Genomic DNA, 24,249 nt, shown 5'->3' on the forward strand with positions numbered 1-24,249 from the left:
GGCCCCGGAACCGCCCGCGCCGGCGCGCGGCGCCCCGAGGGGCGGAAGCAGGTCGCACGCGGAGCCGTAAAGCGCGCTCCCTTCCGGTTAGCGACAGCCGCCGCGCCCGTCCCCGCCGGCCCTCCGGGAGCGCCTCCGCCGGAGCCTCGGCGTCTCCACGCGTCTTCCCCGCTCGGGCGCTTCGCGGCGGCGCCCGCCCCGCCGTGGACCATGTTCAAGAAGTTCGACGAGAAGGAGAACGTGTCCAACTGCATCCAGCTGAAGACCTCCGTCATCAAGGGGATCAGGAACCAGCTGACCGAGCAGTTTCCGGGCATCGAGCCGTGGCTGAACCAGATCCTGCCCAGGAAGGACCCGGTGAAGATCGTGCGCTGCCACGAGCACATCGAGATCCTGACGGTCAGCGGGGAGCTGCTGTTCTTCCGGCAGCGCGAGGGGCCTTTCTACCCGACGCTGCGGCTGCTGCACCGCTTCCCCTTCGTGCTGCCGCACCAGCAGGTGGACAAGGGCGCCATCAAGTTCGTGCTCAGCGGGGCCAACATCATGTGCCCCGGCCTGACGTCCCCGGGCGCGCAGCTCTACCCCGCCGCCGTGGACACGGTGGTGGCCGTCATGGCCGAGGGCAAGCAGCACGCGCTGTGCGTCGGCGTCATGCGCATGTCGGCCGAGGACATCGAGAAGGTCAACAAGGGCATCGGCATCGAGAACATCCACTACCTCAACGACGGGCTGTGGCACATGAAGACGTACAAGTGAGCGCCCGGGGCGGCCCCGGGCCGGAGCCGGAGCCGGAGCCGGAGCCGATGCCGGAGCCTGAGCCGGAGCCGGAGCCCGAGCCGGAGCCGATGCCGGAGCCCGAGCCGGAGCCCGAGCCGGAGCCGGGGGCGCGGGGCTGCGTCTGCGTCTGTGTCCGTGTCCGCGTCGCGGCGTGAACCGCCGATGCTCGGGGAAGCGAAGCCCAAGTAAAGATTTGCCAGGAGCCGCGCTGTCTGTATCTGTGTCCTTGCGCGGGGGCGGGGGCGGGGGCGGGTGCGGGCGGGGGCGCCCCGGGGAGGCCGTGCCCTTGCCCCGGCCGCGTCGGCTGCAGCCCAGGCGCAGCGCCTGCGCCGGGAGCCTGGACTCTGCAGAGCGAGGAGCGCGCTTGGGCGCCCGCAGGTGGGAGGAAGCAGATGCCCGCGGGGGGCCTGCGCGGCTCGGTCACCGGCGCCGCAGGGACGAGCAGGACGTCGGCGCCGAGAGCTCCGCAGGCCTCGGCCCCTCCCCGCCTGCTGCTGGGACTCGGCCCACGCGGCGCTCGGTTTCCCACGGAGGCGCAGTCATTTAGGGGTGGTCGTGGGGCCCGTGGCCCAGTGGGGTCTTCCTGTGTAGGAATCCGCGGGGGCCTCCTCCCGGGGTTTTGAGGCATTTCTCCGGGCGGCCGTGTGACCTGTTGGGAGGGGCTGCTTGCAGAGCGCGGGGGAGGTGAGCAGGCGCTGCGAGACGCGCGGGAGAGCGTCCTGGGGCGGAGTTTGGCCCGTGCGGGGTCGCTGTCGCCGCGCGCGTCACGCGCATCCCGCGCACAGACACACACGCGCAGGCTCGGAGAGCGCGAGGTCTGAGCGCGGAGCGCAGCGGTGCCCTCGCCCACCGACCCGAGGACCACCCGCCGCGCAGACTCCGCATGCCGGGACGCTCACCAAGGGACGTGCTGAGGTTACGTGAGCTACAAGTTTCCGCATAGATCACTTCCTCGCGACTTGAGTTTTCCGAAATTTAAAGCCAAAGTTATCTGAGCCTTTATAGGGCGGCGTCAGAGACGCCCAACGGGAAAACGGTCTAAAGGAGGGAACACAGGTCAGCGGAGGCCTCGTGGCTGACTTCGCCGTGGTCGGTTTCAGCGATAAATTGATCTCATCAGAGATAAATTAGGGTAGATTTGGGGTGAATGGAGAGTGAAAAGGTAAAAGGCGGACATTTAGATTTCACGTTGTTGCTTACAGAAGTGTGGGTGTGATTGGAAGACGCCAGGTAGACGTTGGAGGAAGCTTCTGGTGAAGAGACTTAGTTGTGGAGTCCAGATTATTTTACTGTTGTTATTTTTATTGTTGTGGGTTGTTAAGGGGATGTGTAAGTGTGTCTGCTTGCGGACGAGAAAGATGCACCAAGAGTGGGAATACTCCGCGGGGGTAGAATCCGTGGACTAGAAAAGCGGGAAGGAATGGCTCCAAAAGGAGAGAAGGGACTGACCCGCCCTCACTTGGATTATGTCCTCACCACAGAGTTGTCCTGTAACAACGCAAACTCTCCTCATTAGAACACTGTTTTTTCCTCGAAGCATTAGGGGTTTTGCCCCATTTAATTGTCTGCCCCAGTCAGCACCACCCTGGTCGTTGGTGGACACCGTGGAGGCCCTGGGAGCATCTCATGATAATACCCGGGAGCACCAGTGACTCTGAGGACATGGACGGAGACACTCAAGGTAAGAACCCTACAGTTCTTCTTTGACGGTGTCCCCACCAGCTCTCTCCACCAAAAGATGGAAGAGGACCTTCTGCATCTGTTTTAAGCCTTCCTTCAGGACTCCTCGTTCACGGATACGCATGCTACCTTCCATTATTGGACGCGGATCCTCGTATGGCTCATACCAGTCCTACCGACCAACTCACGGTGGCAAGCCTGCATCCACGTTGGAAAGGACGGAGGGCGAAAGTTCCATGACCTTCCTGGAATTTCATACAGAATTTGGTGTGTTTATTCAGAGAGACGTGTATTTGTTAAAGCATTCTCTACATTCATCACGTTTAAGGTGATCTGTGAGCCAGAAGGTTTTAGGAACAATTGAAGTAGAAGAGGATTGTCTCTGCTTACTCTTGGCTAATACCAGTGTCTAATTTAATACAAGCGCTGGTCACATCTTACCTCAAGAATCCACTCACTCCAGTGCTGCTTCTTCCAGAATAGTTCAACAAGCATTATTGGGTACTTACTGTGGGGCTAGACACAGGGCTGGAAGTAAGATGCAGAAATATAAAATACCACTCCATTTTCCGGGAGCTTAGTTTTGGAAGGAAGGCCAACATGTAGATGCATAATTTTTTTTTTTTTAAAGATTTTATTTATTTGTTTGACAGAGAGAAATCACAAGTAGATGGAGAGGCAGGCAGAGAGAGAGAGAGGGAAGCAGGCTCCCTGCTGAGCAGAGAGGCCCATGCAGGACTCGATTCCAGGACCCTGAGATCATGACCCGAGCCGAAGGCAGCGGCTTAACCCACTGAGCCACCCAGGCGCCCTGTAGATGCATAATTTAATTTCAAATATTTGTGTATGTATATACAGCTGTATTTAGTTAACTGTAAATTACTTATTATAATATGGTATGAATGAGTGAGGGAAAGTTGTCTCTGCCTTGAAAAATCAAAGAGGATTTCTTAATCAGGCTGTAGAAATGTTAGAAATGTAGAATGTAGAAATATAAAAATGTAGAAATGTTAAAAAAAAATGAGTAAGGATGTTTTCACAATGAAAATGGTGAAAAAATTTCCAGGAAAAGAAATAGTGTGAGCAGTGCAGGAGAGTCACAGAAATTGAAGCAGCTTGCCATTTGTAGGTCATGACTTTCCAGGAAAAGATGAGAAGAGATGAAGCCGCAGGCTTACAGGAGAGACCCACTTGTAACAGATTTCCCGTGGGGCCTCCAGAGGGACTACGAGCAGACGGACAGGTAGTAAGTGTCTGGAGAGCGGGCAGTGCCAGGACTTGGATGCACATTTGTGGGCCATTAGTATGCAGATGGTGGTTAAAATGGTGAAAAGTAAATGCTTGTGAGTTTTAACATGAGGAGGCTGGAGATGGAGTGTGTGAGTGGAGGAAGATCTATCCACACAGAGAACGAAGAGGACAAGAGTCCGTGGGGCTATGACTCTGTGACCCACTGTCTAATTCCTGGGAAGAGTAAGGCAGTTTCCTTCAGCTCTAGAGGACTAAGTAAATACCTAGAATTGATGACTTACAGAGTCTGGAAGAATCCTAAGGAATTTTGAATGGGACTCGTCGGGCCAGAAAGAGGCTTGTCCTCTCCACGTACACAGTGCCTGCTGGAGAAGAAGGGGGAGACATTCCCAGCCGCCATTCTTGGCCAATCCCACTGGACTTAGGTTGCCATGTGGACAGTTAGTGTTCCTGCCTCTGGCCAGCCACCCTGAGAGCCTGTGGAACTTTAAGACTCAGGGAAGGAGCGGTGTTGGGCAGGCCGTGCTCCTTGGTGCCGAGGACCTGGCAAGAAGGCAGGGCTCTGACCATGCAGAGTCACTTTCGGTGTTGTATTGGCAGGGGTTAACCGTGAGGGATGAGGTGACCTCTTCCTCTGGAGAAGGAGCAGCCTTGCTTCTGCCCGTAAAAGCCACAGATGCAACAAGTTCAGATGCCCCTCCTGCAGCATGACCCCCCCCCACACACACACACCATGTTTGCAGTCATCTGTGGAGCATGAAGGTCATGGGGCGTCCATGCAAACGAGCATGAAGCTCCGGCTGCTGCTTTTCTCGTGCTCTCTGCCTGCGTTCATGAAACAAGCTAGCTGGCTGGTTTGCACCTTGGGTAAAGTCGGAGACCCTGCACAGTGCTGACGGCTTGTGGGGGGAGGATGGGACGCTAACCGAGACATGGCTTCTGGAAGAGAAGAAGTGAGAAAAATGAGGCCCTGCACAAGGCCAGGCAGGAGAACTTGAGAAGACCCCTGAGGACCCCGTAACGGAGGCCCTTGTGCTCCTGGCGGCAGGGGAGAGGGGGAGGCAGGGCATTCCCCTCTGCCATCTGTTCAGGGATGTGTAGAGGCCGAGCAGTAAGAGGCGCGATTGAAACCAGCCTTTTCAACGGTCCCTCTGTTACTCTCCTGGAGAAAGAAGGGGAGGGTGCTGTCATCACCAGGGGCAGGCCCAGGACTCTGACTGGAAGGTGATGCGGTTTCATGTTGATTGCAGAGTCAGGGGCTCTCCAGCGCTGAATTAAATGATGTCCACAAGGGGACGGAGGGTTTTAGAGGGAAAAGGTGGTCTATCGAGCTGAATGGGCAGCCTCTGGAAACCCAAAGTAAAGTAAAACCCTCCTTCCTGCTCCTTGCTTCTTAAACTCTTCCCTGAGGCCCTCATGCTTCCCTCCCTCTCTCCTGGGCCAGCTGCTTTAGGAACAAAGCCAAATGAGTTAGCGCCTGATGCACAGGGGTTAAATCCGTGATCTATGTTGTCATTTCGGGGTGGTTGTGGGGAGCAACATCTGAATTCAGCTGATGAGGTCTCAGAAAATCCAGAAGGAAAGAATGGTAAGAACCAGCTCACTTAAGAACTAGGCGACTGGGGGTGCTTGGGTGGCTCAGTCGGTTGAGCATCCGGCTCTTGATCTCAACTTGGGTCTCCATCTCGGGGTCATGGGTTCAGGCGCCATGTTGGGCTCCATGCTGGGTGTGAAGCCTATTTAAAAAAAAGAAACAAAACAAACTGGTTGCCAGAAGAGTACTGTTGTCCAGGAACAGTTTTACTTCTACCCTTCTAGCTTCTGTGGCTGCTCAGTTACGACGACATAAGACAGGTTAACAGGAGAAAACCAAATTTTAATTATGTACTGGAGCCCCATAAAGATATGAAGACTCACAAGGCCGCTGGGCAGTTGAAGCTTATGGAACATCCTGAGCGATGGAAGGGGGTGGGGCCTGGGGAGACAAAGAGGGGAAAGGCTGCTCCCAAAAAGGCCGGAGGTGTTTGGAGAACAAAGGTTTCCCTGTTATCCTCCCGAGTTTCTTGGGTAAACCGGTTGTCCCTGGTAATAGCTGTGTTCCTGGGACCAGACCTCCCTTTCCCATGTAAATGTAGGCAGTTAGGCGAGGAGCTTCTGAATCCGCTGGGTTTTGATATTCTTGAGCTCAAAATACCCCTCACGCCAACGTGGCATGAAACCTCTAGTTCAATAGCTGTTAAAGTAATTAAATTTATAGTTAAGGTTCTTCAAACAAAGAAAACTCCAGATCCAGAAAGTCTTGCTGGTGAATTCCATCCACTAAACAGTCAAGGAAGAAATCAATGAAAATTTTAGTTTCTTCTTTAATAAAGAAGTTTGAGGTACGCTTCCCAGTTCATTTTATGAAGCCAGTGTTACTCAAAAATCCAAACCAAAGACCCGGCAAGAGAATAAAACCACAGACCAGTATCCTCCATGAACATAAACACAAATATGCTAGAAAATTTTAGCAAAGTGACCCAGAAATAGGGAGAACTAGCAAACATGGGGTTTATTCTGGAAATGGAAGGCTGGTTGTCATCCTGCCATGAAGTCGCACCCACAAGTGGTCTTTCCGCAGCATCCGCTTTACTCAGTCACAAAGCCAGGTGAACTCATGATGGTGAAGCAGGTTCAGGGTTCCAGTCTCACCGACGTGACTGGACTTGGCTTCTTATCCAGCCTGTGAAGCAAGACCGATGACAAACCACACAACACACAAGGTAACAGAAGAGTGCGGGAAGTTACGGAACCAAAGGCAGGTCAGTCTGTGGGTGTGCAGTTCAGACAAGCACTCGCTCTGGCTGGGTCAGCTCTCGGTGCACAAGCAGTGAAGGATCTTGTTTCTGGTCAGAGATCAGTTGGGCCGAGCCTTTGGCAGCAGCTGCCTGTTGTACTTAAGTGGTCAGACATAGAGGGGTCGGGTCCAGAGAGTCTGACAGTTTGCTGCCCAAACGCTTCCCTTTAAAGGGATTTAATGGGTTTGGGGTCATCGCAGACCTCCTCTGCTTCTGGTCCTTATCAGTTCTGGGGTGTCAGCTGGTGTTCCCTGAGATACCTCGTAGCTGCAGTACCTTAACTGCTTGAGGCGTTGATACTGGCTCCTGCCTGACGGGAGAGACTCCATTTTGCTGTCTACACTGCTTCACTATTCCGAACTTAAGGAATGTAACGAATTGTATTAATAGGTTAAAGAAGAAAAACCATATGCTTATTTTACTCGCTGCAGAAAAAAATTGATAAAATTCAATACCCATTCAGCAAAAGAAAATTTCCTCAATCTGGTAAAATAGATCAGCAAAACACCAACAGCTCACATTATATTTATTGGTGAAAGAGTGAATACGTTATTCCTAAAATCAGGAGCAGGACAGAGATGTCCCCTATTACCACTTAGATCAGTCATTCTACATAGTGCAATAGGGGAAGGAAAAAAATACATACAGCTTGCAAATAAAAAATAAAACAGTATGATTGTCTAAGTAGAAAATGGAAAAGAATCGATAAAAAGGTTTCTAGAACAGATGTGTGAGATTAGCAAATCAACTTATTTAAAAACCAGTTGCATGTTAATATGCTAGCAATGAATACTGGAAATTGAAATTTAAAAATAGACCATTTTCGTAGCATGGAAGACTTGAAATAATTATGTATCGATCTCATGGAGTACGTGTAGGGTCTGTATGTCAAAACCATACAAAATATTTAGGAACCCAGATTAAAGGGAACCCTAGCAAGCCCAGAGGTCTGCTCTGTTCACAACTGCAAGAGTCAATCAGGTGGTAATTGGCGTGGGAAACAGGCAAAAGGAAAAAACTCAGTTATCTTTCTGGCTTACAGCCCATTGACAAGTCCTTGAAACAGGCCGAATGACCTTCCTCTATGAACTGAGCTGCCTCCATGTTGATCTTAGACTGACCACCCATCCTATGTGTCTACTTTAACATAAAAGTTTCTCTGGAAACTTCCTTTATCTCTACCCCCCAAGACATATGTTGGCCATCATCCTCCAAGGGTATGACCTGCCGATACACATCTGAAGGGTCTCACAACTAGGGTTTTACTAGACAGTAGTAAATGACCTTTTCCTAACCCCTCAGGCTAGCCCCTCAAGATCCTGAAAACCTTGCTTCCAAATTCTTTAGAGACTTAGGCTGTCCCTAACCGCCTCCCAACTTGGAAGTATATGAAGAGTCCCCTGTCACGGCGCAGCCTTTTCTCCCACTGGTCTTGTCCTTGTGTTTTAATAAAACTACTTTTTTGCACCAAAGATGCGTCAAGAATTCTTTCTGGTCTGTTCGCTCTACACCCTAACATTTCCATATCAGTAATGTCCGTTCTTCCTAAATAAGTATATACATTTAATATTATTGGGGTCAAAATCACACAAAATTTTTCATAAGAATTGACAAGCTATTCCTAAAATTTCAGTGGCAAACAAGGGGCATAGATTAGCTGAATCCATTTTGAAAAGAAGATAAAAAAGAGCTCCCAGCACCTGGCTCAAAGCTTACCGTGACATAATGATAGATATGTCAGTGTTAGCAAAAGGACAGACCTGTGAATTAATGAACTGAGAATAGAGTCCAGAAACAGACGCACTAAACATTGTCAAATGGCTTTTTACAAAGCTGCAAAGGTAATCCAACTGAGGAAAAAAATAGTGTTTGCCATAAATGGTGCTGGGGACGTCCCCATACAGAAACTTCAGACCTCAGGCCATGCCTTGTAACATAAACAGGTGTTAACTCAAAATGGATCGTAAGACCTAAATGTTAATAAAATGTACTAAATTCCTAGAAGTAAACATACAAGAATGCCTTTCTGACCTTGAGTTCAGCGAAGATTTCATAGACATAACACTAAAAGCACTACCCTTAAATGAAAAAATAGAATTAATTGAAATCAAGAATTTCTGAGTTCTGAAAGAGAGCTAAGAAAATGAAAAGACAAGCCATATACTTTTCAGAAAGAAAATAGTAGCAGAACAATGCTTAATAAATAATTTGCATTCAGAATATAGCAAACTCTGCAAATGGCAGAAAAGCAGAAGCATTAAAAACTGGAGAAAAGATTGGAACAGACGCTTCAGCAAATAGGATGTATACACGTGAAAACCGCTCAGCTCCTTTAACCACGAGGGACATTTCAGAATACACCACCGTGAGACACCACTACATATCTGTTAGAATGAACAGCCACAACCAAACCCCAACCATGCACATGTTGGTGAAAATACAGAGTTGCTGGTAGGAGTGCAGATGGTTATGTCCTATTGGAAAGGAAATGTGTAAATGGGTTTATTTGTAATCTTCCCAAACCAGAAGCACAGAAAGGAACATCCCCTCCCATTGTCACACGTGTATCTGCTCTCAATCTGTATTTTACTAGGAATCTTGTAGTGGAGAACTTTACAAATAATGACCAATGTCGGTTCAGAATATTACAAGTCAAGGTTTTCAAATTCTGAGGATTAATGGTAACGTACATGTTGGCACATTTTTCTTTTACATTGATGCACTTTCTCATTTTTTTTTTTTAAACCAAAGTCTACATTAACTGTGGGGCCCCAGTGCCTTCATTTCATCCTCACGTGATAAACCCCAGGAAAACTTTGAAACATTTACAAAGAGCATGATTGCAATCCTTGCATGTGCTCTTTCGGCAGAGCTAAATTCAGGATATAATTATTTTCCTTAAAAATTCCGTTGGCTCAACATATTTTCAAAAGAGGAAATTCCAAGGCTTTGAAAAGCACATCTGTGTTACAGAGAAAACATTTTCAAAGCAGGAAAAGTCTTTCTGACTATGCAAAATATCAAATTTTCAATCACATGTTTTGGGGTTATTTCTATCCAAAGACTTTTTCCTTTTAGTTGGAGAGATTTAGAAATGTGGGCAAGCAAGTCATGGTACTGTCAGAAGCTTAGCCAAACAACTGGGAATGCTATATTAAATGATTTTCTTAGGGCAAAATAGAGGCTTTTTAAAAGTGAGCTATGCCCTCGCCGTGTGTCATGGAGTGTATGCCAGAGGAGATCTGTGTCTTTCAAAAGCTCCTTCAAGGGCTGCTTGTGGACACACCGGCTGTTGGCCATGTTGGTTTCTCTATTCCTTTGAGGTTAAATGTCAACTGATACTCTTAAGTTTGTATTTACCTCTGTATCGCCTTAAAAATCGACAAGAGCGCGCAGTAGAACAAAAAGGTTGCATGGGAATTGTCCCTTTTGCAACAACATCAGTGATCCTGGCCCTTGGTCATGCTGAGTGGTGTTAGAGAAAGACAAATACTGTAGGGCATCCCTTACACGTGGAATCCAAAAACGGCCAGCTCATTGAAAGGGAAAGTAGACTGGTGGTCACCAGGGGCTGGGGATGGAGGGAATGGGAAGCTTCCAGTTATATGATGAGGAAATTCTAGGGATCTCATGTCCAGCATGAGGGCTTTAGTGAATAATCCAGCACCACATTCTTGAAATTTGCTAAGTAAGCTGACTTTAAGCCGTTGCATAAAAAAGCATGTTGAGGCGATGGGCATGCTAGCTTTATTAAGGTGGTTGTTTCAAATCATATCAAATCACGGTGTACACCTTCAGTACATTACAATTTTATGTGTCAATTATACCTCCATAAAGCTGGGGAAAAAGGAACAGTGAGATGAAAAAGGGTCACGGACAGTGGAATTGGTCAAAGAAACTTTGGACCAAGCTGCTTCCCCATGCTGGTCACTGGGCTTCATTACATGTCTCCTGATCCTTAGGGAAAGACGTGTGGCCCAGGGCTCCAAGCCCCCAGAAGCCCTTGTGTTTTCTGTGAGCAGGAGCCCTGAGATATGCCACCTCCCCAGTCTGTGTGTCCTGGTGTCCCTTGTCCACTCCTCAGAAGGAACCAGAACCCTGACCTCAATAACTGCCACAGACCATTTTGAAAAGTCCCATTATCATGGTTTTTGTAAAGAAAACATCAGGATTTATGAGAAAACCCCTCTGTGATAGGGTTGCAACTTCTTCGGAGATGACAGACTTGAGGCACAGAGGGACTCAGCCAATGAGCCAAGGTCACAGAACCCGTGCGGGGTGTGCGGGTGGTCCCTGACATCCATGGGCTCGTCCACAGGAGGCACAGCCATCGTGACCCTTTCTGAGTCACGTGGTCTTTTCCTTGGTTAACCCAGCCCCACAGGCACGCGGGCACTTCCAGTCGTTTCTTACTGCTTATTAGGAAAACAAAGTCCTAGAGATTCTGTTTTCAATATGCTCTTCCAGAAAAGCTAACCCTCTCCACTCCCGCCAAACTCTTTTCCACATTCTCTGGCGGACTTGGTGTGGACATTTTGGGGTGTCTTTGATTCCAGTTGTTCTTTTATCTTGTGTGTGCTATTCCTTTCTGGCCTAATTGTTGCCTTTCTTCAGAAACTTAATAGAAGTGCTACATTTCCTCTATTAGATTCCTTTTTATTATTTCGCTCATCCCAAATCAAATCTTCTGAAATCTTAACAGAACCTAATGTCTCTCTACCTCGTTTTATCACATTGGCCTCAAGGAATCGAATGAAAGCTGCACTGATTGTCATCGAGTTGCAAAACCACGGTGCTGGGTACAACCAGGACCTCGAAGTGGGAGGATCAGGCTTCCTGCATTCGCGGAACTGATACATGTGAAGGCAGAATGTAAATATGATTTTTTATTCGATGAAACCAAAGGTATGAACGCTAAGATGCTGACCAAGGAGCTGGGCTACGCAGAGGGTGTGTGAGGGAAAACCACTTCACGCATGAAGAAGAGGGAGCGTAACTGCTGTCTGACCAGTCAGGCAGGACGTGGGGGGGGGACCCACACAGCCCCCCGTGGCAGAAAAACGTAGCTTCTCTTCCCTGAAGGCAGAAGAGGAAGGTCAGCATGGAATAGGACCACTGCCACCACACAGGAGAAGGCTTCGAGTCCTCCGTCACGGAGTTTGCTGAAGGCAAGGGATCTCACTCTTCGGGTCCTTCCCGCGGAATGTTTATTTTGAGAGGACCCAGCGGGAGAGACGAGGGAGAGGAAACTCCCAGGTTCCCAAACAGGGCTGGACCAGGGAGGGCTGGAGCCCTGCGTGCGGAGGGAGAGGGACAGGGAAGGAAAAGGGAAGAGGGGTTAGGACTAGGAGTTCGCCACACGGGGCTGTGTGTGTGCGTGTGTGTGTGTGTGCGTGCATATGTGTGTGTGTGTGCACGCGTGTATGTGTGTGTGCGTATTTGTGCGTGTGCGTATGTGTGTGTGCGCGTGTGTGCATATGTGTGCGTGCGTGAGTGTGCGCGTATGTGTGTGCGCACGTGTGCATATGTGTGTGCGTGTGTGTGTGTGCGTGCATATGTGTGTGTGTGTGTGCGCGCGTGTATGTGTGTGTGCGTATTTGTGTGTGCGTATGTGTGTGTGTGCGCGTGTGTGCATATGTGTGCGTGCGTGTGTGTGCACGTATGTGTGTGCGCACGTGTGCATATGTGTGTGCGTGCGCGTATGTGCGCGCACACGTGTGTGTACGTGTGCGTATGTGTGTGTGCGCGCGTGCATGTGTGCATGCGCGTCTGTGTGTGCGTGTGCGTGTGTGTGCATGTGCGCGTGTATGTGTGTGTTTGTGTATGTGTGTGGGCGTGTGCACACGCCAGAGGGTGCACGAACTTTAGCAGCAAATATCCAAGAATGGCACTGGACCACTGGACATGGGCTTTTTTCCAATTTAGTAGGAACGATGAGGTGTGTTATCTGTCATCGTCTTTCCCAGCAAGAGCTACTCTGTGACAGCCATTCTTTGCTCCCTTACCTGACTGGCATTGCCTTTGTATCTGAGCAGTGGGGTTTTAATTTAATTTAATTTATTTTATATTTTATTTTATTTTATTTTATTTTATTTTATGAGAGTGAGAGGGCTTACTGAAGGAGAGGGAGAGGCAGACTCCCACGGAGCAGGGAGCCCCATGTGGGGCTTGATTCCAGGACCCTGAGATCATGACCTGAGCTGAACCGACTGAGCCACCCAGGTGACCTTGAACGGTGTCTTTTTAACACCCTCCCATACTAAACACAGGAAAGAACACGACCTCTATGATTAGAGAACAATTTGCTTGCTTGTCCTTTTTCTTTCTTTAATGGCAATGTGAGCTACAAAAGCCTAGATTCTTTCAGCACTAAGAACATGAATGATGTAAAACATGTGGTTGAATTCAGGTAAAATAAGATTGGTGCAGAAACCTGGCCGTGAAAAACAACACGAAAGAAGAATACAATATGATGTGCAGGGTTTTCCCCATAAAACTCCAGCTCAGAGATGATCATACTTCTGTTCATATATGTAAATACCTAAAAATTAAGAAATATAGGACATAAAATGTGCACAGGAGCTGAAATGTGCAATTATGGTAGAATGGGGATGTAGTTTCGTTATTCCCTTAGAATATTTCAAGACTTGAATTTAATAATGCGTTAAATTATTAATAATAAAGCATTTTTATAAAGGACATTTTTCAATTTTAATACACAATGCAACAGTCCAATAATGGAGAGGCCCTCAGCACTTCTTACAGATTTTAAAAGTTAGAATCTTGGGCGCCTGCGTGGCTCAGTGGGTTAAGCCGCTGCCTTTGGCTCAGGTCGTGATCTCAAAGTCCTGGGATCGAGTCCCGCATCGGGCTCTCTGCTCAGCAGGGAGCCCGCTTCCTTCTCTCTCTGCCTGCCTCTCTGCCTACTTGTGATCTCTGTCTGTCAAATAAATAAATAAATAAATAAAATCTTTAAAAAAAACTTAGAATCTTTTATTTTACACCTACAGTCAGATCTTTAAGTAAGAATTAGTTATTTTAAACATTAGAAAATACAATTTTTATTAAGTACAGCATGTTGGGTGGTTCCCACATAGAGAGTTAAACAGGAAAGTAGAGAGGCAGGCAGAGAGAGAGAGAGGAGGAAGCAGGTTCCCTGCTGAGCAGAGAGCCCGATGCGGGACTTGATCCCAGGACCCTGAGATGATGACGTGAGCTGAAGGCAGAGGCTTTAACTCACTGAGCCACCCAGGCGCCCATCTTTCCATTTATTTTAAAGATTTTATTCATTTATCTGAGAGAGTGCTCAAGCTGGGGGAGGGGCAGAAGGAGAAGGAGAAGCAGACTCTCCACTGAGCTCAGGGCTCCAACCCAGGACCTCGAGATCATGACCTGAGCCAAGGGCAGACACTTAACCGACTGAGCCACCCAGGCATACCTGAGGCTTTCCATTTAAAACAGTTTGAACAAGGTAATCATAATAGTGCATGAAACACATATTGTTTCTTTTGAGGGGGGAAGGAGGATGTAATTAGGAAGGAAAATGTAATAAACAGATTTAGATAATTAGTTGGAAGAAATAATAGAAAGCCTTACGTTGTTCATTTTCAAGATTCATCTGCAGTCCTTGGCTTAATTTATGCATTCATTTATTCTTACGCTCATTCATTGAGTATCTGTTAATTAATATCCCCTATGAAATGGAAATTAAAACACTTAGGTACATCTTTTTGGTTGCAGTTAACAAAGCCCCATTGCTCTAGTGGAAGCGAAGCACTGTGGGGCCATTTCAAAGGTTTCAGGATCTAAAGGAAGGTGCAGGCTGGGGGGTGGGTGCTGGGTGCTGGCTCTCACAGGGTCTGTGCCTGCACACTTGTCATCCCGACCCGGGGTGACAATGTTCTCTCCATCTCTCCCCTGCTTCATTGTGTACTCTCCTAGCAAACCAGCTTGCTCCGATTTGGGTGTGCATGAGTCAAAAGTACGCAGACCACTCTTCTGAATCCCCGTGGTCCCCAGTCCAGACCCCCCAGGGATGGTGACCAAGGTCTGAAATCCAAATCCAAATTCTAGGAAAAATGTATATAACCAGCCATGCTTTGTTCTCATCACGCCGTGGGCTCATCAGTCACATTTAGTATAAACACTGCCCCAGGAGCCTAGCCCCATCGGTGGGAAGGGAGGTGGGGTGTGGGGCCCCGAGCCCTTCGGTTTCCAGCATCTTCACCAACACTCTCCTTTATGAGCTTGATATGAAAATCCACAGATAATACTATACAACCAGAAAGATGACTTATAAAAATTAACAGACTGCCCTATATTATAATTATAGCATATTATAACTATAATTATATTATAATGTAGAGGAAAATAAAAGGAAGGTAATTTAAGATAAAATGGTATGATATGGATATTTAAATATCCTGCACAACTACCCTGAAGACATGAGTAGGTACTCAGATGCTTACATAGTAAACACAAAATCTCTGTGACAGTAGCAGCACAGACGCAATTCAATGCAGGCAAGTTATACTGAATCCTCAACTCAAACCCCAGAAATAGTAACGCTTCCTGTGATGTGATTTTTCTGAAAGGTGGGGAGTTTGGGGTACATGTCTGAAGGAAAGGACAATCTTCTCTCAATTTGCACATTAACTGAATTCCTATAAAATTCAGGGTGTATTAGAACTATTTGAAAATGTGTATGTGCTTTATTTATAGTCGAGGTAGGTTGTGGCCGTTCTGTGTGAGGTCGGAGTTTCTCTGTGCGCCGTAAGATATCCCAGGACTCTGGCATTGTCCACTAAGTGCCAATAACACCACGATCCCTGTGACAATCTGAAACTTCTCCATGAATTCCAGGTTACTGTTCCCATTTTAGGGCTTAGAAATAGATTTCTTGAAAGAGTTCAAACCTAAAATTCCATCTCTCATCTGCGTTTGGTTCTCAAACCAATGAGCTCCCTAAATACATCGGTGGTGTTCAGGCTTTATTGTGTTTGACCTACTCTTTCTCTGCCCAAATCCATGAAATTTCTCCCCAGACCCCCTCTTTCTAGTGTTGGTGACCGTCAGGGCTCAGTCCTAAAATCTCTCCCCTTCTCCTTCCACACACTCCTTGGATACTCCGTCCTCTCGCAGACCTACTGGGATGAACTCCAGGCTGATGGGTCCAGTATACCTTTGGTCCAGATCTCTCCTTAGAAATTCCGAGACTGTCCTACTGCCAGCTGAAATGGCCCTCGGACAGTCCTACAGGGACATCAAATGCAAGAGGTACAAAACCAGCCTTCATGTCCCCACCACCCTGTCCCTCCCCGCCCAGTGACTTACTGGGGTTTCGCAGAGCACTAAGTGTTTTGAGAACAAACACGCTATCTGCTGCCTTCCTGCACAGGAGAGATCGACAATCATATTAGAGCGCAATTATCTTTAGATAACTTTTTAAAAAAAGGATTTTATTTATTTATTTGACAGACGGAGATCATAAGCAGGCAGAGAGGCAGCAGAGAGAGAGAGGGAAGCAGGCTCCCTGCTGAGCAGAGAGCCTGATGCGGGGCTCGATCCCAGGACCCTGAGACCACAACCGGAGCCAAAGGCAGAGGCTTTAACCCACTGAGCCACCCAGGCGCCCCTAGAGCACAATTATCTTTAATCCTCCAGTTTGTTCCAATGATTCTTTGGGTTCTGTGTTTCTATAATCCATGAAAACTTCTTTCCACCTATGACATACTGGCTTCTCAATTAATATTGATTAAATTAGGTAAGTATTCAAACAAATGGATTCCTCAGGAGGATAAGGAGATTCCCAGAAGGGAAGTGGACCTTAGTATAGACCGCCCCTCCCCCCCACACTAGGCTAACCGTCGAGGAAGGCTGTTGTGTAAGGGAAATAAATGGATGATTTTAACTCAGAAGAAAACAGGGTGGGTATGGACAACAGAGGGGTAACTTGAATGTGGTGGGCGTTTGAAGAATACGGTGTCTTATCCTGGTTCTTCAGTAACTCATTGTGCAAAATGAGTCAAATTTCCTATGTTAGAGTCCACTTACTCAAGCATAAAATAGAGCGGCCTTGCCAACATTACAGGTTATTATAAAATTTAAATAAAATATGTATTTAGAAGCTGTAAAGAGATCTCCTTAAATAGTATAAAGTCTAACACACAATTGCTTTTCTAAAAAAAAAAAATCTATATCCATCAATCGTATTACAAGTCCGAAGGGTATCTGAGTAACTTGGAGACCAACATTTACATTACACTTCAGGTGTGAGCTCTTTTCCTGGAACCCCCGTGTTAGGGCAGCCAGCCTCACGCTCGCTCTGTGTGGTGACACTCAACACACGTTTTCCCGTTCCTCCTCTGCATCGGGAATCAGTTGAGAGACAGACAAACAAGTCGGGCCAACGGGATCTGAATATTTATTACTGCAGAAGCTGTCAGAAAACATGGCTTCGTCGTGTGCATTCTTACTGATACTATGACAAACCCACAAAATTTAGGGTCAACTCTTGGAATCAAGACTTTGAAACTTCTTAGCTCAAGTCATATGTTCTTGTGTGAACCTTGACTGCGTTATCTGTAGATAGAAATAAACGTCATCCCAAACTACATACAGTCCTGTGGACTTATGGGTGTGTCAGCTACATCGATAACATGTGAATACATTCCAGGTGTTTTTAAATGATGTGAACATTTTCTTGATTGAGCTGTAATCCAGAAACAACACAGAGTAATGGTTCTGAGATGATGGTTTAGGAACTTCGGACACCGAGAGGCCCTGAGTAGGGGATGGTCCTTGCAGCAGGGCTCTCCCTCTCTCAGTGTATATTTTCGGTGAAAAATGTGTAGTTGCAGAAATTTGAAACTTGAATACTTTTATGTGTATTTGCTCATTGTTCTTCCATGTTCCAGTCAACCATATGTCTGAATATCTTTTTTGTCTAGTTTTATCATTTTATCATATTGTATAAAGATAATTCATTTGGCTTGAATTTCATTGTTTGTTTTCTTTTTTCCAAAATATGACCTAAACGCATCTGCTGAGCTAGAAAATCTTTCATTGTTCTTAGAAGCACTCTTTCTGTCTACATCATTCAATTTGTCTCCTTTCTTGCTTATTCTGAGCGCCAGGTTACTGACTAGTTAGGTAGCGTGTGTCTTCAGAACTCCTCCTCTTCCTTGTCCAAATACAAAAAAATTCCAACCTGTCGTCGGTGAGTGTGGAAAGAGGGAAATTAAGAAAGCACATGAGTGAGGGAGAAGTCCAACATCTCTTTGGTACCTGGTGTGTTCTAGAGTATCATGGGTATGAAAAGGTGCTTGACCTTCTTATCTGCCGCAAGTCCTTCAGCTCTTGAATGGGAAGAGGTGAGTGAGTAACTTTGAATCCTGATTCTCAACCATGAATAAACCAAACTCCAGCAGTAGGTTTCGTGAGCACGCAGTATGCACAACTAAATGACAGAGACGTTATGGTGAACGGTTTCCAAATCCACCAAAAGGAGAACCAGCCACGTACTTTTTATAGAGTATATCACTTATACGCATGAGATACCTACAGAATCTCTCAGCTTCTATCAATATCCTGTTGCTTGAGTAATAGAATAATCCTGGGAAGTTATTGCACCTAAATCCTGCTGTAACCAGACACTCTTCACCAGGGGCTTCTACAGGGAGGTGTGTGCTAAAATCCAGCCTAGAAAAGTAGAAGGACACGTCCTTCCTGTTGGATCTGTGACCCTCAAATCCAGTGCAAAATCCAATACAGAACGTTGCTATTTAGCTGAGCTAGTTCCCAAATAACCCAAAGCCACGGGATTCTGAATTCTTGCTTCATTATTGACGCTGGAGAGGGTTCTTCTTTCTGGATTTAGTGTTGTCATTCTGGGCAGGGATTCCTTTTAACCCCCAAACTTAGATTCTTGTAGTCAACTGGCATTTTGTATTTCTACATTCATGTGTCTGCATGCATATGGCTACAGAAGTAAGACTTTTCTTACTTTGTTACATTAAGTAAGACTTTCTTACATTCATTCTTGAGAATGAATGACTCTTTCTAGGTAGAATTTCATCATGCACATTAGGGTAAGTAAAAGTAAGATGAAGAGCAGCTATTACGTATGAAAAGCGTGAAACAGAATTTGTCACAAGTAGGTCTTTATTTCTCCTCCCTCTTCATTCTGATTATATAAGTACAATTCATCAGTGATTTTCCTTGAAGTTCTTTTCTCTATTTATGAAAGCCAAGACTGTTTTACTTAGAAAAATCTGTTTAAAATTTTCTTGGATGGTGGTCCCCCAAAGGTAAGTCCATAAGGAACCTCAGAATGTGAGCTTGGAGTAGGGTCTTTGCAGATGTGATTAAGAGAAGGATCTGAAGAAGATATCACCATGGATTAAAAGGTTCCTACATTCAATGACGTGTGTCTTGTAGGAGGAAGAGACTCACAGACCAGGGGACAAGGCCATGTGGAGACACGGGCAGACACAACATTGAACTATTGGCAGCCACAAGACAAGGAAAGCCAAACATTGTTGAGTCATTAGAAACTAGGGGAGAGGCATAGACCAGACCCTCCCTCAGAGCCTCTATAGGGACCCAGCCCTGCTGATACCTTGATTTTGGACTCCTAGCTTCTCAAACTGTTAGAGAACATATTTTTGTCATTGTAAGCCACATTTGTGGTTATTTGATATAGCAGCTTTAGGAAGCTAATAGAATAGCTAATCATAACATTCAAAACACCATTTTAGGGGTATCTGGGTGGCTCAGTGGGTTAAGCCTCTGTGTTTGGCTCAGGTCATGATCCCAGGACCCTGGTATCAAGCCCTGCATTAGGTTCTCTGCTCGGTGGGGAGCCTGCTTCCCCCGCCCCCACCTCTCTCTGACTGCCTCTCTGCCTCCTTGTGGTCTCTGTCCGTCAAATAAATAAATAAAATCTTAAAAAAAAAATAAGCAAAACTATCCCTTGGTTCCTTTAAAAAAAAAGAACCAAAACAAAGCACCACTTTATTTAGGTTATTTCCTACTGACTTTCATGAAGATAGCCAAAAAAGAAATTGTTGTTTAAAAAGAAAATCACTTTCCTGTCCTCAGATCTTGTTTTTGTATTTTTGAAATGTATGTTCTTGAATTTTTTAAATTTCTGCTTTGGTTAGTTAGGGTTTATAGCTTACCAGCATATGGGTTGGAAAAAGGAGCTCATAAGAGATCCTTGAACAGTGAAGAATGGTCACTTGAACTTGGCCTTCTTACCTCACTTGGGCAGCAAAGTGTAAAGTTATGACATTCCTCTTAGACCTTGGGATGTAATTTAGATGATCTCAGCTGTAGCCACCTGGAGAGAACTGTGAGGATGCAGGACAGAACAAAGCCATCAGAAATGGAAAAGTATGCCGTCACCATCAAGACCACCACCACCACCACCACCACCACCACCATCATCAAAACCTTATTACTGAGGTCACTTCGCTGAAGTAGGTTCTAGAGAGCGTCATCTAAGCTTCTGCCCTCAAGAAGGACATACCTCAGAGAAAGCTGGATGAATAGCTTTGACTTGTCTGACTCCTGCCTGGGACTTGTTTGCACGTTTCCGGGTTGAAGGCAGAACCCACAGAGCTTAACTATGGCCTGTGTAAGGACTCCGCTCAAACTGAGTCAACCCAAGTCAATCCCATGTCATCGGGTCCCCTGAGGCTTTGCCGGGGACCGAGTATTCTACAAGCCAGTGCCTGCAGAGGGTACGGTGTGCTCTTCTGTAGATGTGCTGAGTTGGGGGGCGAAGGGGACAGCGATGTGGGGAGAAACCCGCCTTCCGTTGCAGACGGCTGTGTGACTGTGAAGACAGGTGGTAGAGGCTGAGGCACAGCTTGGCGTGTGGTCAGCGCCCACTCACGATTCCTCTACTTTAAAAGCCTTCCAAGGCTTACCTGCCATGACGTACTTGTGGGGGCCCACTTACTCTCTAGTTCTCTCTTTTCAATAAAAGCCCCGAGAATTTTGTTCCGGCAGGTTTGGGCTCAGCCCTGCCCTGCCTCCAGCCCCCCGGGGCAAATGGATTGTTTTAGGGATCTGAGCAAGTATTCCCCTTAGTCCCCATCAGAATGCTGCCTAGGACTTGGTGTAAGGATCGGGCAGCTGGCTTGGAACGGGGTTCATGCAGATATCGCTACCAAAGAGAAGTCAGGCACAAAATGGGCAGGGAATGAGCAACGTCTGCTCCCATCCTCACCCCCCCGCCCCCATGAAGCAGCTCTGTCGCTTGTCGTCGCTTGAACAGCAAGTGCAGACACAGAAGGAAAGGAGGGAGACAGAGGCCGGTCAGCTGCCCTTCCACTTCGCAGGAGAGGAGCCGGGTCCCCAGTAGAGACAGAAGCAGGCACGGGGGGGGCCCGGGAGCCCAGCCCGCCCAGCAAGACCACACCCGTGAAGACAGAGTCTCCAGGTCTAATCTGGAGAGTGACTTTGCAATGTGGAAAATCATGTTCAAGGCAACGAACCTTTAAAAACCTCAAAACCCATATGCTGAGCAGCATTCCAAGTGGTCATGCTTTCGGTGTTTGCGTACAGAACACGGCAGGTGGCTTTCCTTTGACGTGGCGCAAGGCAGCGTTAGGTGTAGAAAGCTGGAATGTGTAACTGAACAAAATTCCTGTGAACGATCACTGGTTCATCTGGGTCCCTGCAGAAACAAAAGATTTCCCTCTTCAAAAATTTTTATTACGGCAGAAGCTGTCTTTCCTACAGAGGGAGCTCCATCATTTGACTATTTAAACATCCCATTCTTGATATAACCAAGACCCATTTATTCCAATGACATTTTTTCTTATTATATACATATATTTGCCAAATTATGTCACGGGTTCTCTTTGTGTGGTTGGGGGAAAAATAACAGGGGTCTCTCTTTTCCAGTTTTCTGTGGATCCTTTGAATACACACAGTCCGAGCTCCACTGTGATGTTCTTGATAATTAAAAGTCCTTACTGGATATGCTTTTTCATAGAAAGCAAGGGGTGCCTTATGTATAGGTTCTCTGGCCTCCGTCAAATAGTATTTCCACGGTATTTGTGGTTAACTGATCACCGCGCAAAGGTCAGGCCTGCTAGCAGATGGTCAGTCTGCTCTGAAACTACCATGTTCTCAAATTTTTTAGTGGCATCTGACAGAACATTTTATTTCCTTTGGCCTTTTAAAGCCCTGCCGGCCAGTTTCAAGAGTTCCTATCTTCCCCAGAGTCGCCGTGGGTGGGAAGCTTGAGTTTCAGCACAGCTATGAGTCCCGCGCCGTTATTAGGAGCCCGGCCCGGGACAGGCTCTATGAACAGCTTTCATCACCCCTCAGGGTCACCCATCCAGACTCCGCGTGTGGAGCGCGCTGGACTCACGGTTCAGAAAAATGTCTCAGAGAAATTGAGCGAGCTTGCCGCTGTCCCTCAGAGAGAAGGGAACAGATAAACAACGTTTATTAAACGTTGGCCGGCTCTACGAGGTCTGGTAAGGACCGACAATGCACGGGGCACACACAGTGGGGGTGCACAGCTCCCTGAGTATCTCCCTCCTCCCCCGCCTGCAGCTTTCTCGGGGTTTCTCTGTCTCCGCTCCGGGACCCCATTACCCAGTCTCTGTCACCATGGCTCAGGCCAGGGGATCTGCGGACCCAGAACAGAGCGGCTCACACATGTCCCCTCTTTTATTTCCGACCCACTTTCCTCAGTGTCTGTCTAGGTGTTGGTGTGACTCCGCGTCCCCTGCTCCTTCTTCGATGATAGCCCGTGACAGTACGTGTGGGCTGGCATCTGTCCATCCGTTTGCAGGGACGGATCGCTGGGCTGTTCTCAGTGCACGGTTCTTGCAAGTCTTGCCGTAGACAAGTTTTCTCCCGGAGGTTTGCTTTCTTTCTTTTGGGTAGACGCCTATGTGTGGAACTGCCGGGCCCTAATTTTAAATTCCCGGCAGCCGTGCTCGAGCTCTCCGGTGGCTGTGCGCACCTCCGCAGCAACATTGGTGGTGTTCGTCTTTTTACCGCAGACGTATTGTTGGTTATGAAGTGATACCTAATTACGGTTCTAGTTTGCGTGTTTCTGGTTACCAAGGATGCTGAGCACATTTTCGTATAGTTCTTGGCTGTCCTGTGGTGAAGTACTCTTCAGGCCCTTTGCCCATTTCCTAGTGGCTCGCTTGACTTTGGTGTATTTGTTGTAAGGGGCATCTGGGGGGCTCAGTCGGTTACGCGTCTGCCTTCAGCTTAGGTCATGGTCCCAGGGTCCTGGGATCGAGCCCCGCATCAGGCTCCCTGCTCAGCGGGGAGTCTGCTTCTCCCTCTGCCTGCTGCTCCCCCCATGCTCTCTCTCTCAAATAAATAAAATCTTAAAACAATCTTTATTGTACCTTAAGAGTTATTTGTATTCTAGCTAAATATATCTGTCACTATATGTGGACTTTCACTTTGGACCCTGAGCTGAGGTTTGGACCGTAATGCTTGCCGTGTGAGTTTCGAGATACCAGAACATTCTCTAGGCGCGTGAATAAGACCCACGACGGGCCCTTATCACTCCTGTGACGCCCACCCACTTACTCTTGTGAACCACCATAAGCCCCGGGTCACTGCGGGAAACGCAGCATTTACTGGTATTATCCCACAGGCCTTCTCAGTTCTCCTTTTCTGGATCATTGTGGGGGCTCAAAATACATGTTCTATTTATCCTGTGCCTGTTGTAGACAGTAAGACGCAGTCGTTAACTTCAAGAGATTTGCAGTGTGAGAGCAGTCCGGATGTACGAATGTGTAACGATGATGCTAAAATGTCATCTGAATTTGCAAATCGGCGGCACAACGCAAGAGCTTCCAGACCCCCCGAGCGTGGCTGGAGACGTCTAGAGCAAGACATTCCGGGAGCCCATGGACTGTCCGGCACAGGAGAAGCTGCCGGTGATAATAATTAATTACGGTGGTAAAAAGCGTGTCTGTGAGCACACGTGCCGGGTCTTCGGACTCCGCAGGCTCGGTGGGAGGACCGGGAAACGGGATGGTGGGAACGTCAGAAGGAAGATTTTCTGGAGCCACTGGTGCCAGAGGCAAGAGGCGCCCAGGCACTTTCCATCACTGCAGTGGAGGAGAGGGAGAGGCCGAGGGCTGTTGCTTGCCCTGGTGGAGGTGAGGTGCAGGGGGTAGAAGGAGAAGGAGGCAGAAGGAAGGACAGCGGGGCCGGGAGGGGAGAGCTGGGCAGTGCGCGTCGGCTGCTGTCCCTTGGGCTGTGCCATCAGCGGCCACACTGACCTCCGGCACTCAGGGGTCAGAGGTCAGCGCCATCAGCAGCCACACTAACCTTGTGCACTCAGAGGTCAGAGATCAGGGTGGAGGTGGGAGACTGAACAGCACCTGGCTGGGCCGGGGGCCGCGGGAGTTCAGTGGGATGGCTTTACAACCCACTCACTGACCGCAGAACGAACGGACCCGTCCACACCCGCAGCCCGTCCCTGTTCCCACGGTCCCTGAGGCTCAGTTTGGCTCTGAACACGCCTGGCTCATTCCGACTGTGGGGACGGTGTTTACGGACACGAGGAGGAATTTCTAGGAAGTGAAGATAAGCCAGGTCTGGACGGACCAATCTGATACTGGCTTGGGGCCCAACGCCAAGAAAGCAGTGGGCTGAGGCGGGAAAGTTGTTTGAAACGGTGCTTGACATTCTCGTGAGAATCTGG

General features: G+C 47.8%; 1 long non-coding RNA gene and 1 pseudogene across 2 annotated transcripts in view; both read left to right on the forward strand.

The window, feature by feature from the left end:
- The first annotated feature begins 65 nt into the window (after positions 1–65).
- LOC309870161 (malignant T-cell-amplified sequence 1 pseudogene) lies at positions 66–979 on the forward strand (annotated as a pseudogene). The gene has a single exon. The product of its transcript is annotated as a malignant T-cell-amplified sequence 1 pseudogene (transcript).
- Positions 980–1,011: 32 nt separating this feature from the next.
- LOC309870165 overlaps positions 1,012–24,249 on the forward strand; it is a 47,643-nt gene continuing 24,405 nt past the window's right edge. Inside the window, exon 1 of the long non-coding RNA XR_014314521.1 lies at positions 1,012–1,697. This is a non-coding gene — a long non-coding RNA (uncharacterized lncRNA). The remainder of the gene's footprint in view (positions 1,698–24,249) is intronic.

The sequence above is a fragment of the Mustela nivalis genome (assembly GCF_964662115.1).
Source record: "Mustela nivalis genome assembly, chromosome: 7".
NCBI lineage: Eukaryota > Metazoa > Chordata > Mammalia > Carnivora > Mustelidae > Mustela > Mustela nivalis.